The sequence below is a fragment of the Perissodus microlepis genome, chromosome 12 (assembly GCF_051167445.1).
Source record: "Perissodus microlepis isolate ML-2025 ecotype Zambia chromosome 12, ASM5116744v1, whole genome shotgun sequence".
Taxonomy (NCBI): domain Eukaryota; kingdom Metazoa; phylum Chordata; class Actinopteri; order Cichliformes; family Cichlidae; genus Perissodus; species Perissodus microlepis.
In genome coordinates, this window is record NC_140472.1 from 15,458,491 (window position 1) to 15,473,412 (window position 14,922).

The 14,922-nt window shown below is 40.0% G+C and overlaps 1 protein-coding gene across 1 annotated transcript in view; it reads left to right on the forward strand.

Annotated features, from left to right (window-relative positions):
- Positions 1-14,922, forward strand: part of arb2a (ARB2 cotranscriptional regulator A) — a 167,595-nt gene that overhangs the window by 147,533 nt on the left and 5,140 nt on the right. The gene's annotated exons all lie outside the window — the stretch shown is intronic.

Here is a 14,922-nt window from a genome sequence, read left to right on the forward strand (position 1 = left end):
AAAAAAAAAAGACATTGTAAGTTATACAGAAAACAGAAATGAGCTGCCAGAGAGACAGGAGCATGGAGAGAGCATCCCTCTGGATGAGGAGATTGGAACATCAGACTGTAGGGTCTCTTATGGGACAGCCATAGACAGAGCACGCTCCCTGCTGCACGCAGGAAGGGGAAGCTTTGCCAGCATGGAAAACACACAAGAGAAGAACGAGAGATGAGTGAAACAGGGAAAAAAATGCATTTCTCCCCAGAGATGAAGTGGGAATTTTCTGCTAGCACAAACACTAGAGACAGTGGAGAAAGAAGAGGGGAGGAAATGGCAGAGAACAATATAAAAGAGAAATGACTGGAGGAAGGAGGAAATGGTGGGAAAATTGATCTAAAGGGTTCTGGCAAAAAGAGGAGAGGCTATACTTTAAAGAAGTACATATACACTGATGTGTAATATAAAAATGTAGTATTAATAGACCATTCATAAAATATATGTCTAGGAGTAGAGATGTGGTGATTGTATATGAGTCACAAAATCCTTACAATCCTGACATGACTACAAAAGATGTTTGAAATTGTAATGATAATTGCAAATGTATGATAACACAGAAGTTTCAGTTTTACTCTTAAGTTGTTACTAAAAATTAACATTAAAAAGTACATTAAAGGTGATCAAAGGAACATTACACTACATTCTATGACTTCATGAATTTCTGACAATATAATATATTCAGTAATTTTGCCTCTGTATAGTGAATAGGGATGGGTATTGAAAAGATTTTCACGATTCCGATTCCATTTTCGATTCTGTTTAACGATTCGATTCTTTATCGATTCTCTTATCGATTCTCTTATCGATTCTTTTTAAAAAAGGAGAACACTAAGGTCGATTAGCTTAGAACTTTGTTCTATATCTTCTCTTTGAACAAGATAGAAATTTAGGAGTAACATGGCCTTACAAACCCAGCAGTGAGATCTTAAGAGATCCACAGCCTACGGCTCTTCAATGGGGTGTCACAGGGTCCCCAGGAAAAAAAATTGTAAATGTAAAATAATAAAATAAATATTCTTCTGTAGCAATAACAAAGTATAACATAAATTATTCTGTAGAAATTACACAAGAATATCCAGTAATGTCCCTGCCTACGATTAAACACATTCACTTACCGGAAATCGGGGCATCTGCTGTGGCAAATGGGTGCAAGCCTTTTACCACAAACTTAGTCACTGCTCGGTGACATTCGTCTATCCTGGCAGGTTTTGTAATAAGGCAGATCGCGCTAACATAATATGCACTGTTAGTTGATTATTTACCTGCCGCATTAAAGGGAGAGGACGTGCAAACGTTACCGCTGCTGCTGCGTTGAGATTCACGAGTCCGGAGCGAATTAAAAACACGACATTCATTTAAGGTTATCGCGTGTTTTGTGAGCAAATGCTTTTGCATATTCGTAGTGTTTCCTCCCTTAAATGAAATATCCACTTTGCAAGTATTGCAAGTTGCCCTGTTGTCATCCGTTCTCGTAAAGTATAACCAAAGTTTTGAGCCGCCGTGTTTCCTGCCAGGTAAATGACGCTCCGCAACGTGGTGACGTCATTCGGGGCGACTGGAATCGATAAGGGAATCGTTTGCAAAAATGGCAAACAATTCCAAGGAATTGAAACAGTGGGAACCGGTTCTCAACAAGAACCGGTTTTCGATACCCATCCCTAATAGTGAAAGGTGTGTTACAGAAGTGTTATAGTAATTGTTAAAGAATTACAGTCAGTTTTTTCATATAGTCATGTTTTCAGAGTCTCAAAAGTAATTGGACAATTGTCTCACAACCAGTTTCATATCCACACGAGGCCTGTCCCCTTATTGTTCTGTACTCAATTAAGCAGAGAAGAAATCTGCAGTTGATTCCAAGTGTTGAACTTTAATTTGGTAGCTGTTCATTGCAACTTTGAACTTGAGGTTCAAAGAGACGGTGACGCAAATGGAGGAAGCCGTCATCCAACTGAAATAAATAAACCTATCAGAGAGACATCAAGTATTTCTACATTCTTATAAAGAAGGAATCCAGTGGCAAGCTCAACAAGCTCAAACAGCCTGGAAGATCACATTAGACAACTAAAATGTGTGATCACAGAATTCTTTCTTTGGTTAAGAAAAAACCCTTTGCAACATCTAACCAAGCCAAGAAGACTCTCAGGGAGGTAGACGTATCTTTTTTTACAGTTAAGATATGCCTTGGTGAATGGAAATTTAGAGGGTATGGAGCAAGGTACAAACCACTGGTTATACTTGAAAACAAGAAAACCACATTAGATTGGAAAAAATGTGAAAGAGCCTGCAAGCTCTGGAGGAAAAACAAAACAAAGAAGAACAACATTTCTCATTTTTAATACCAGACTAATAGTGGATTTTTAACATTACATTGTCTTCAGTCATAGGATACTGATCATCTTAAAAAATGCGAAAAATACATTGCTGTGGATTAAATTACATAAATATATATAAAATATTTTAAATGTGCTCAACCTGAAACATTTGCAGAAGAAAAAAAATCAGCCTACACATTAATGCTGCAGTAATATAACACAAAAGACTTCTGCAGAACATTTAATACCTTTAAGTAAATTAGCTAGTAATAGTTTTATGCTTGTACGGTTCTGAATGTAAGACTTTTTCTTATAGTAGATAGTGTGGTATTATCATAGACTGGTGGGTAACATTACACTGTGGCATCAGGAAGGACATCCAGCATAAAACTCTGCCAAATAAATAAATGTGTTGCTACCCTCTGTGGTGACCCTGTGTGATAAGGGAGCAGTCGAAAGTAGTGTTACTGTAGTACTGATGGAGAGGCCCTAATCATTCCCAGTGTTTTTCAGCTAACAGCATTCTTATTCACTGTAGAAGTATTGTTTTAAGACTCTTTTAACTGTAAGATGATCCTCACACTTCTTTAGCCAGTAAAGTATGAAGAAAAGTGAAGATGTCCAGGCAGAGTGCAGCAACAGAGACTTTTAGGCAGCAAAAAAACCCAAAGCACAACATGGTATGATATGTTTTATATATGTACAGAAATACATCATTAAAGTAACCAAAGTGGCTATGCATTGCACTGCAACTCAGAGCGATTGGGTCTTTAGAAAAGCTCTGATGGGAGGTCAAAGTGTGCAGCTGTGAAATGGAACATTACTGCTCACCACCACAGCAATAAATACAGAAAGAAACTTTAACAGCTGTAACATATGAGGCTTCTTTTGCAGCGTGCAGAGTGTACATGTCCGTGCTTTTTGCAGAGACGAACATAAGAATGCACGTGCATAAGTATGTGTCTAGGACGGGCAGTTTTTCCCTTTAGGGGGAGAAGAGGACGGAGTTAGGAAAGGATTTAATATGCTACTTTAGCCCTTGGGGCTGTACAGTTGAAAGCCAATGCATGAGGCGTGCAGAATCACACCAGCCTACATTACACAGTGACTGGGGTTGTAGTGGATATGATTAGTTGGGGGTGAGTGAGGTGGGAGGGGGTTGTAAAAAGTGAAATCATATCACTTAGCAGCTGAGTGCAGATAAAGCTGTGTTTGAACTGGGAGGCATAAATTATACATTGTAAACACAGCATTGGGAGACCATGGCTCGTTTAAATTATGGCAGAGGGTAGATTTTCTCCTCTTTCTTCCTTCCCACACTTCTGTCTCTGCCTCTCTCACTCACAGTTTTCTTCCCTTTGCTCTCTGCGTGCAGTCCTGCTGACTTTTCTACCTCATGTTTTTTCTTAAACACCTGCCTTAACAAGCAACTTCATCTTACACCTAATGCATACTCAGTCAAATTATTTTTTTAATGCTTGCGGCGTTCAGGCAAGGCATTTTCTTCTGATTTTTCTACTACAAGTTATGTATTTTTATTTGCTGTTTAAATACAGTTTGAATGTGACCTTTGGTCCTTTGGTTATTGAGAAGAGCATTCCACAGGTCATGGGTGGAAGACAAAACTGTGTAAGCAGCCTAGCGAAGCTCACTGTGATGATCAATGTTCCCCTCTTGCATAGTTCAAGTCGGGCGCCTGTTTTGTTTTTTTTTTTTAAAGGTGCCTCTGTACCTTCTGAAAAGTGCAAGGTTATTGATCAGTTTATTCTATTTGTCATTGACTGCTCTGGAACATCTCTCTACTCTAAAGTCAATAGTGGAGGATTGAGAGGGTGAGTGCCTCCCCTGACCTGGCCTCTCTCAATCTCTAACTTTGTCTCATCCACTATTACCACACATACACACACACACATGTAGAGTGACACCCAAAAACACACACACACAAACACAAAATGAATCACTCTCTCTGCCCATTGTACCACACCTCTGATCCCAGCTGCAATTTTGATTAATCTTGAAGTGCCACAAGGTCAGGACAGGACTGTGTGTATATTTGGTGTTGGCTGATGCTGTCAGATAAAGATCTAAAGCTCTGCTGAGGTTGGTGCTCTGTTTCTTTTCTGTGTATGTCTTTGTGTACACAAAGAAAGGGTGTGCACCCACCCTCCCTGTGCCAGGGTGGATGTTGATGTCTCCTGTGAAGGAGATTGTGGCCCGTCTGAAGGAGGGCTCAGTGTTCCTGCCTGGTTCTAGTAGACACTGCTCAGGTTCTCTCTGTTTGTGCGTATGTGTTTGTCAAGTATGAGAACCATTGGGGCATTTTAGACCAGGGCTGTCAAACAGAATACCCAGGTCACAGAAATAATCGCATAAGGTGAGAGAGGATGTGACATCAGTAATACAACAAGCTTTTCTAATTAATATCAACAGCATTATTGGGCTCTAACCTCTCATTACACTCTGATTAAAAGTAATGTAATGTAAATATTAGAAATACCTGCAAGATCCACAGTGAATACACAATTGCACACATTGCTTTATAAATAGTGTGATACAGATGCTATGTTTTGTCTGTTTCTGAAGCATGACAACGCTTTCCCTGCACAAATACATGGATAAGGAGGCTGGATTACATGAAGCAGTGCTCTTGTCTGGTCTGAGTACAGCGTCAAAGTCTTATTGGATGGGTTTTTTATCAGACTTGTATTAAAGTCAATTCTGTGTTGGAATAACATTAATATTCTTAGATACATAATGTGATTCTGTGTCCATTATAAGGTGAGTGGGAGATTTGAATATGTCTAGTATTCCAAGTGTAATCGTGTACTTCTCTATGTCTTTGCCGTTGTGCATAACCATTAAAGGTTTACTGTGTATATTTCCTTTATTTTGGGGTTATGAATTAGCATAGCTTAGTTCCTCGGTGCTTATCAGCGTGGCTTCGTTTTAGGACTTAGTTGATTTATGAAGACCAGACTGGGGGCTACAACCCCTCGCGTCTCCACGGAGCGAGAGGAGATAATTATTCTCTTTCTGACTCATACATTTCAATGAAAAATGCATACAGCTGGGACTAGAAGCAGCTTATCAAAAGGTTAACTCTTCCCCACAGTTGTCTGTGTCTGCATAGGGGAGCATTTCTGACGACAGTGGCAGCATCGTCCAATGCTGCCACTTTGTGTTTTCCTGCTGTTTTGTTTGGATGTTTTCAACATTGCTATGACCCGCCAGTGGCCCGGTGCTTTGTTTTCCCAAAGTTAACTTTCAATCAAGAAACAAGCCAGCTGTTGTTTGTGTTGTGTTCTGTACATCATTTCTTAAGCAGCCATCTGAGTGCAGCAAAGTGATTCTGACATGAATACATATGAGTGCTTAGTTATTTTGTGTTATCAACATTCAATGTATCTAATCAAACAGTGACATTACATGCAAACCAGTTTTCCTGTTTTGTTAATTATAGATTTTACACAATTTTTGACAGCCAACATGATGTCAGAGCAGGAACACTTTTCTTGCCAAACATAGTACGTGCAATGCACTGTGTGTAGTATGCATATCATTGTGCTTGATAGCTCTTTAGATCATCTCATTGAGATTCAGAAATCTCTTGCCTTTTCACCTCCACATACACTGTATTCCCACATACACTTCTGTCACTCATTCATTCACACACACATACACATAGACACTTCAGGCCTTATGTGGAAGGAGTGCTGCCTGGGAAAGTGATAGCAAGAGAGAAGAAGCTCTAGAGAGTGAGTTATCTCTTTAGATGTCATTGAGGGGTGCCTCTTTTCTCTCCCTCTCCTTCCCTCTATCATTTTCCTTTTTCTTCCTTTCTGCTTGTCTCCCTCACTCTCTTGTTCCCACTTGCTCTCTCAAATCATGCCTCCAGTGGTATTCAGACAGTCCAAGGACAAACTCGAGATATGCTGGGAGCAATGGACTGTCCGTCAGTTTGTGTTTATACATGTTTGTGTGTGTGTGTGTATGCGAGAAAGAGAGTAGTTGATGTTGAGTCTTTGAAGCTGTTCTTCCCCTGTCCTAACAGACTAGAGTTTTGTCCCTTTGCATTTAACCCCACGATGCTACATTCAGGGGTTAAATCCTCACAGGCAGGCATAAAACACTCCCTGGGTTGTGGACACACATAACAAGACATTTCAATATTTAAAATTCACCTAGAGTGCCAAGAGCTGCACAGCTTGCTATTGTCGAGGTCATGCCCTTACATTTCAGAACTGTTATATTTATTTCATTTTATATTTATTGACTTGTCAAGGTGACTGTCATGGAATAAAAAGACCATTTACATAAAAACTGCAACAATTGTGTTTTTGTTTTATTATGTATATTTTTTAATTATTCCATATCAAAGCTGAACTCCAATGTAATGTGGTAGTTGGCTTGTCTGACTAAGGCTACGTCCACACTAGTCCGGATTGATTTGAAAACGGCGTTTTCGTCTGAAAACGCTCCGCGTCCACACTAGCGTTTTCAGTCGTTTTCACAGAGTCGTGCGTCCACACTGAAACGGATGAAAACGCTTACGTTCCAGTCCTGCGCATGCGCAAAAACGAGTGAGAATTAAAGAATTTGAAGAAAAGCTATCTGGAGCATGTACAAACTGATATTCATCTTTTTTAGGGCAGTCAAAATTGAGAGCAATCAAAACAACCGCTGTATAATGCACTCCACTACCTTTGTTTATTTGGTCACATGACTGCATCACATGACTAAAATACGCCATCGTTTTAGAAAGTCTGCGTTTTCGTGTGTCCAAACAGCGACGGGACAGCTGCGTTTTGAAATGTATGCGTTTTCGAGAGTTTTCAAAACGCTACGTTTTTCCTTGAGAAAACGATGCATTTTCAAACGAAAACGCATTAGTGTGGACGTAGCCTAAAGCACTGTCAGACAGGCCAACCCAGTCTGCGACCCTGAAAAATGCATACAAATAAACACCCACACCTTCACACAAAGCCAACCAGTTGCATGACCTATTGCCTCATGCCACACACATACTCTCAAAAAATCTCTGCCGGAGACAGACTTCTCTCTCTACGTGTGTGTGACGCGGTAACTCGACGCTCTCAGACAAACAGGGGAAATCCTCTTTGTCTTGCCATGTCCATCACTGGCCATCTCACTATCCCGATGTATGTGGATGTCTGAAAACCCTCCCCCCAGCCTCCCCAGCCAGGCTCCAAGACCAATAGATTTATCCAACACGCTTCCACAAACACATGCACAGGCCCCCTTGGCTCCAGGCATGTTCCCCTGACGCAGGGACACACAGACAGGAAGTTTGAGGAGAGGTTTGTGACAGTTTACTTCTCTTAGAACACTTCAGGTTTGACCCTCTCTTGACCAGGCGGCTTCCTTCTCCTCCATCTCTCCGTAAACAACCACATCCCTGCAACTAAAAGCGTGCTGGCTCACCAAGTGTAATAACATCATTCATGTTTTGATGTGGGGCGGAACATTTTAGTGAGCAAGGGAGGCCGTGTGGCGAGCGAAAATGTGTGTGCCTTTCCTTTTCTGGGTTTTCTCTGATTGCAGAGATGACAGATCTTTGTCATGAAGAAAAGCAAGTTAACCTGTCACCTTTGCCAGTCTTCTCCACCCACTATTTATCCACTGTGTGTCTTTAAAACGTGCACACACACATGCACTAACACAGCACGCACACACGTTTGCACTGATCTTGCTGAGTGTGTGTCAGCTCTATTAGCACATTCCCAGATAGAGCCAGCGTCTTCTTATCTGTGGTGACCCATTAATTACACTTTGTTCCATTAAGTGATCTATTTCAGACCTGCCCCACCCTCAACACCCACTTTCTGCTATCTCCACCTCTGGCCTGCTCCTCCCCCACCTGAACTCTCTGCTCTCTTTTTGTCTAACCCTTCGCAGAATACACACACGCATACATACACACGCACACACTTTTCTCTAAGTGTCGCCAAGCATGGAATCACAAAGTCAAGTGACAAGTACTTCTATGCTTGTGTCGCATGTGTCGCATGTGTTTGAGGCAAAAACATGAAAAAAGAGGTTCGTAGACAACTCTTGGTTGCAGGATTTCAACGTTACATTTCTCTCACACTAGACTCTTAGATCCAAATTAGAAATCAGTCTAGTGTTCATATGTTCCACAGCAGTTTTCTCACTTTTTTGCCCTCTACTCACTTTATTGATCGCCTTCTCTAACCCAGCTCTGTTTTGTATGTGTAAAAGTTACCAGTATAACTAACTCTTGAGCATACATAAATATGATATATATGCCATATGTCACATGAATGTGAATTTTTGTCTTTGTAGGTTTGTATTTTGAGTTGTGTAGTTCTGATATCTATTTTTACATGTATATTCCCACTGCACCTGGGAGATGCTAAATAGAAGTGTTCAGTCAAGTGTTGGTAGAAGGCCACAATGAAAATCTGGCCACAAAATGTGCCTTCAGTTCAGTATGGTTTAAGTGGAAATGTAAAATTGGAGCAGCTACACTAGTTGAATCATTTGCACTTCTGAGCATTACATAGAATGATACTGGTGATATACAGTGTCCTATAGGATCAAGTATAATCCTGTGCAACATAATTTAAATGTCACAGTTTAAAAGTGTATCTTCTCTGAATAATTGTATTATATAACTTTACTTTACTCTAATGTAAGCTTAAAAGTTTAGATTTATAGTATTAATTATATTTTCCCCACAGCAGGAACTTACTGTCACTTTAAAACAACACAAAGCTCTTTTGTTTGATTCAAGTCTGGTGATACATTTGGACAGGTCATGCTTTTTTTTAACTTCTTTTTTCATTATAAAGTCTGCTGTGATTTTGGCAGTATGGTTTGGACCATCATCATATACTGGAATTTTCTTCTCCTGTCAAGCCTGCGGGGACTGAGTCATCATGTTAGCCAGTATTTTTGTGTATCAGCAGGTATTTATAGTGGCATGGCATCTAAAAACTTAATATATCCTAACGCCTTTTGCAGTCATGCATCCTGATATCATCACACTTACACCTCCATGCTTTCACTGTCAGGGCTATGCATTCACGCCAAACATGTTGGACCCCAACATGTTTGGCCACTTAAATTGATCTTGAGCTGGACAAAGAATGTGCACATTTTCATTAGGCTTATTTTCATCTTCTTTAGCAAAGTTTGTTCTGACAGTTTCTAGCTGATAATAACAAACTTTTTTAAAAAACATAATCCATATAGTTTTATGTAGTGCAATGCTTTGCACATTGTAAGCTGTCATATGACCCCCGGGGCAAGTCTGAAGGTCCATTTTTCATGGCTAAATAGTGTTGGTGTGCTATGGTTGGCATCACTTAAGGAGGATATCCACAGCAGCTCTGATTAGCGATAGTTAAGTAGTTATGTACCTCTTGATTAATGCTGCTACCGTGTTTTGACTTTTTAATGGCTTGTTTTTATTTTTCTTTTATGACCACAGATCTTCCTATATCCTTTTTCCATCTGGTACAAGTCTCACAATGAAATTTTAAAATTACTCGAGCAGTTCTTTTCCATGTGGGGGCCTGATGCAAACAAGTACTTAAACTGAGCTCACAGGTTGAAAATTGTTGAATTTATATGTTCATGGAATTTGTCCAATAAGAAATCAAATATGTGTTCAACTTGTGTGTCAGTGATCACAGCTGTATCCAATTTTGTTGTTTTTACTTAATACAGTGTCCCTAAAGGATTTGTTTCTTATTCATAAGGGAGAATACTATTGTTAACTTAATAGCACAGTCATTTAAAAATGTTTGAATTTTAAATTGTTTGGCTTGAAAGTAATAGTGCACAAAGGTTTTGTCATATATGTTTATATATGTATATGTGTCATTGTATATCCCACAAATGATTTGCATCCACAACACAAAGATTATTTCCATTTAAGCAAACTGCTAGTCATGGCAATTGTATCTACAAGGCACTTAATACTTTTTTATTGCCAATATTACCGGTGATGTTATGAAGAAACAAGGGATTTTTTTGTCGGTGTATCCAATGTAAGCATCAGGTGTAGTGTGATAGAAATATTTATATGATTATGTGGTTGATATAAAGAAAACAAGTGGGAGACTGCTTTACAAAGCATATTGATATATATACTGCAAATTCTCTGCTGCCAGTGTATGCTGCTTTTTAGCTGGATAAAGATTATACCATGCATTGCATCAATCTTACACTAGTACTGTTAGGCCCCTTGCTAGATTCTTCTATAGACCTTAGGCAACATGTGTTGTGAATGAGAATTGTATGAAGGTGTGTGCGATCACCATAGCCTTGTATGAATGGGGGTTCTCACACTCAAGGCTGTCTATTCTGAGACCACAGATTCTGAATGCGCCCTGTCTTTCTTACAGGTGCAAAGGGGGCCTCTCTTAGCCCTGTCCTCCTTCAACTCTTTTGTGACTGAGTGATGTGTGTATTTCTAATATCGTAGATGTGTTGGTGTGAGTGTGTGTTTCTCTATGCCCGGTGTTGTCTTGGAAGTGCAAGAGAGGTTTGTGCATCAGATTTTACTGCAGTAAAGTGGACTATAGGTGTTTGTGTGTTTATGTGAATGAGGAGTGAATGAAATGTAGTGAAGTAGTAAGTTTGCAGTCTGGCATTTAGCATATTCTCTTGTGCGCATGCTCTAACCCCACTCCATCTTTTCCATCCTGTCTGGCCAAAGTTGCCTGGCCTAACCTACCCTTGGCAAGGCATTGTGTGTGTCAGTGTGTGTGTGTGTGTGTGTGTGTGTGTGTGTGTGTGTGTGTGTGTGTGTTCGTGCTTGGTCCCATTTGAGTTGCACGTATATGCATGCGTGTAGTGCCTCCACTAATGCACAGTCTTTGTGGGGGCCTCTCTTTTCAGCCATGCTGCTTTTGAGACACGTTGTGCCTGGGCATAGAAACAAAAGCTCTCCATTGCCCCTCAATAGGCCAAAAACAAAACCGTGTCAGGCGAGCTAGCAGCCCCCGAGTGTTTGCCATTTAAGTCCCAACCAATGGTGGCGGAGATGGAACAAAGGGGCCGGACAGGGAAGGAGGCCTGCACTGTTTACAGTGTTAATGTCTGGGTGGCACTCCCAACAAGGCCCTTCCATAAACATACATGTGCATGTACACTCAGTCTTTTTCTCTTTTTTTGTGTGTGTGTGTATGTGTGTGTGTGTGTGTGTTTATGTCACATATTCACACTGAATCAACAGGTACATGTGCAGACCTTATACTATGTTGTAAAATTCACACACAAAAATGGAATTAAACTTGGACGTGTCATACGGGCATAAGAAAATTTGTGTATCCAACTGATAATTTTGACATTTTTTTTATTACCCAACTAGGCATTTACAAATTTATACAATTCTTAGTGTTTTAATAATTAGAGAACAGAAGGTTCAGACTATACTGTCAAAACTAGTTCATATATTTTAAATAGCTTTGTCACTGACTCTATACTAATTTTCTTCTTGCTTTGTCACCATAAATAAATTAGCAAGCCAACTCTTCCAAATAGCATGCAAATGATGCCCCCAATTCACATATGTTTAAAGTTTTAAATGTTTTATGATAATTTTGTGGTTCATTAATTTCATTTGTGAATTTAATTGAATGATTTTATTCTACATCTTACCAATTGTTTCTGTGAGAGCTAACTGTCGAGCTAGCTTTTTTTTCACATTAAACTTGTAAACTTGAGTGTAGTATTTATATAGATAGATAGATAGATAGATAGATAGATAGAAAAGGTGCATACAAAATGTTGATTAAAGCGACACGCAGATGGCTAAGCACATATTCCAAAATATCTCAACCCTTTTAAGCAGAGATGAGTAAAACAACTGACATTGAGAGGTGCTGTAGAGGCAAAGGATTATTCAGGCTTCGATTTTTACTGAAGAAGAGTCAGGAGAGTCTGACACTGGTATCAAATAGCCTGCACAGTCCTTGGACCAGGGTTATCTTGTAAATACTCTGCTCCAAGTCCATAAAAGCAAGGGTCCTTTATGACGGCCAAGGCCACTCATTCACATTAAAATAAAAAAAGCACTCAGTGCAATCTCAGTGTCTCGGTAGGGAGGAAACATAACAGACTGGAGGGATTAACAAAATGAGAAGTAAGTAATAAAAAAATACAGAATTTCACCGTCTTTTGTGCAGTCTTTGTTGTCACAAGTTCCACTCTCCATATGAACTACTTGAATTCAAAGTAGCTTATGTGTGGTCATGATTTCAACCAGTTAATGTGATATCCTCCGCTCACTGTGTTTTCACTCGGTTTTGTTTCTCTATGTCTCTCTTCTGTTTGCATTTTATTCTAAGTAAATACAGAGCCCCCTCAGCGGCCCCTGTAGGTACTGATTCAGGTTTCTCATCTCTGGATGTGTAATGAGTTCTGCCTTGTTTTTGTCTAACAACAACACACAATAATAAGCAAAGTAATTAAAAGCAGTATGAGAGAGACGGGGGCTGGGCAGACCCCACTTACCAACAAGCATTAAAAATTTATTTAAGTCAAGAAGCAACAGTGGTATTACTGATTTGATGAAATGAGTTCTGTTTTTTAGTATTTTTGGCTTGATGTATTTATGGCTGTTTCTGCTCCGATCAAGCTGATTTTTATTTGAAGACACACAGTGTAGAAAAAGTCTGATTATTCCTGGGTTTGTTGTCTTCATCCTAAATGGAGATTAGGGAATAGTGGCAGGGAATGGGTGGGAGAGTAAAATTTAATTTAATACATTTTTTGACTGAAAACATAATCTTCATGTTTTGTTACAGAGGACAGAGCTGCTCTGGTGGTGTTGCAGACCACCTGTCACCTGCCCGGGCTCTCTTTGACCTCGTCTCCTGTGGCAACATGTCACACCCCCTTTACAGACAGCCATGTGGGACGAAATGACATTCTTGACCTTTAGGCATGTTGGCAAGCAAAGTGACAACAAGCATAGCTGACTGTATGTCAGTTATGTGCACTGCATGTGGACAACCAGACACACGCAAACACACAGTGCCAGCGCACACTGCGCATGTAGTCTCGGAAGATCATCTAATATCAGAGAGCGTCAGGGACAGAAATCCGATCGTCTGACAACCAGGATACAGATAGCGATTCTCCTCCGCTGATCCATGCAACAGATAGTTTCCACAAACAGCTGCCTGACTAAGGTTACAACCAACCCAGGCCCGCACCACAGTGCACTGCTCTACCTCACATCGAGATAAAACAAAAGCTTAGGTTACCGTCAATAGGAAATTGATAAGATAATACACTGTTTGTGGGGTTTTTTTGTTTTTTTTGATGAAAACGTTGACAAGAGGAAATGAGAAAATGTTTGCTTCAGCGTGAAATAATATCATGTATATTAGTCTTGTTAGGTTTTCTGTTTTTTTTTAATATTGTCTTCCGTGATTATATCGTTGTTCATCTCCTTTTTTTAATTGAAGCTCATTAAATGTTTAACCCAAATGTCAGCATATTTGATTAAGCAGTCATAATTGTTTAAAGAAATTCAATTCTCACAAAGAAAAGTATCATCACTTTACATTCCCCCTGCCTCAAAGTACTCTTAATAATTTGAATATGGATTTATATTATAAGTGAGGCAAAGAGATATGCCCCCTTCACATCAGTGTAATTACAAATCACAAAAAAAAGAGTTTGATTCAAATAAAATAGGCCATTTGTACACAAGCAATTAACTGCTGCGGCTTTAAATAATGTAGCCCAGATGGAACCTAATTATAGTCGGCATGCTTTGATTTGCACTTCCTGTTGGAGTATCACTCGGGGCGTCACTTTGGCTTTTCAGTCACCTAGCGTTTGTTTTGAAATTTGTGACAATCAGAGCCGATTACCATTTGTAACAGCATGCAGCGTTTGGTACGCAGGGAAGAAAGCATGGCCCATAGCTATGGAGGAATTTCCTTGTTTTCAGCTCAAAAATCTCCTCCTCTGTTCCCTTACCTCACTGCACACAAATGATAACAACTGTGTGCGTGAGTATACGTGTGTGTTTGTGCCCGCATGTGTGTGCTCCATCCATGAGTAGACACTTGCAATTGATGAATGTGTTTATGTGTGTGTGGCAGCATCTTGTAGCAGCGCAGAGTCAGAGGGAGATCAAACAGTCAGTCAATTACCTTGAGAGGGCTCCAGTGGCTGTGACAGAGAAGAGGAGGCCAAATATCCAGGATCAAATACTCTTCTCTGTCTGTCACATAATGAGGCAGCTTCACCAGGCTCAAACAACACACACAGAATGGTCAAACACAGGGCACTGGTCAGGCGCTACATTGAAACTGCTCCATGACTGGAGCTCGGAGCACATAAGGGAGCTCTCAACACAGGACGTGTTTCTGTACCTTAGAGTGAAACAGGGAAACAGGGAAACAGTGAAACATCATCGTGTGTATGCGTTGCCTTACCTGTAGGTCATCATTACGTGCAATATTAATCTAAGTTTGTTTGTTTTTTCCTCCAGTGTAATTATAAACACTGTTAAAACTAAAGACAATTTTCTGTATTCCCCGTGACGATACCCAGTGTCGTG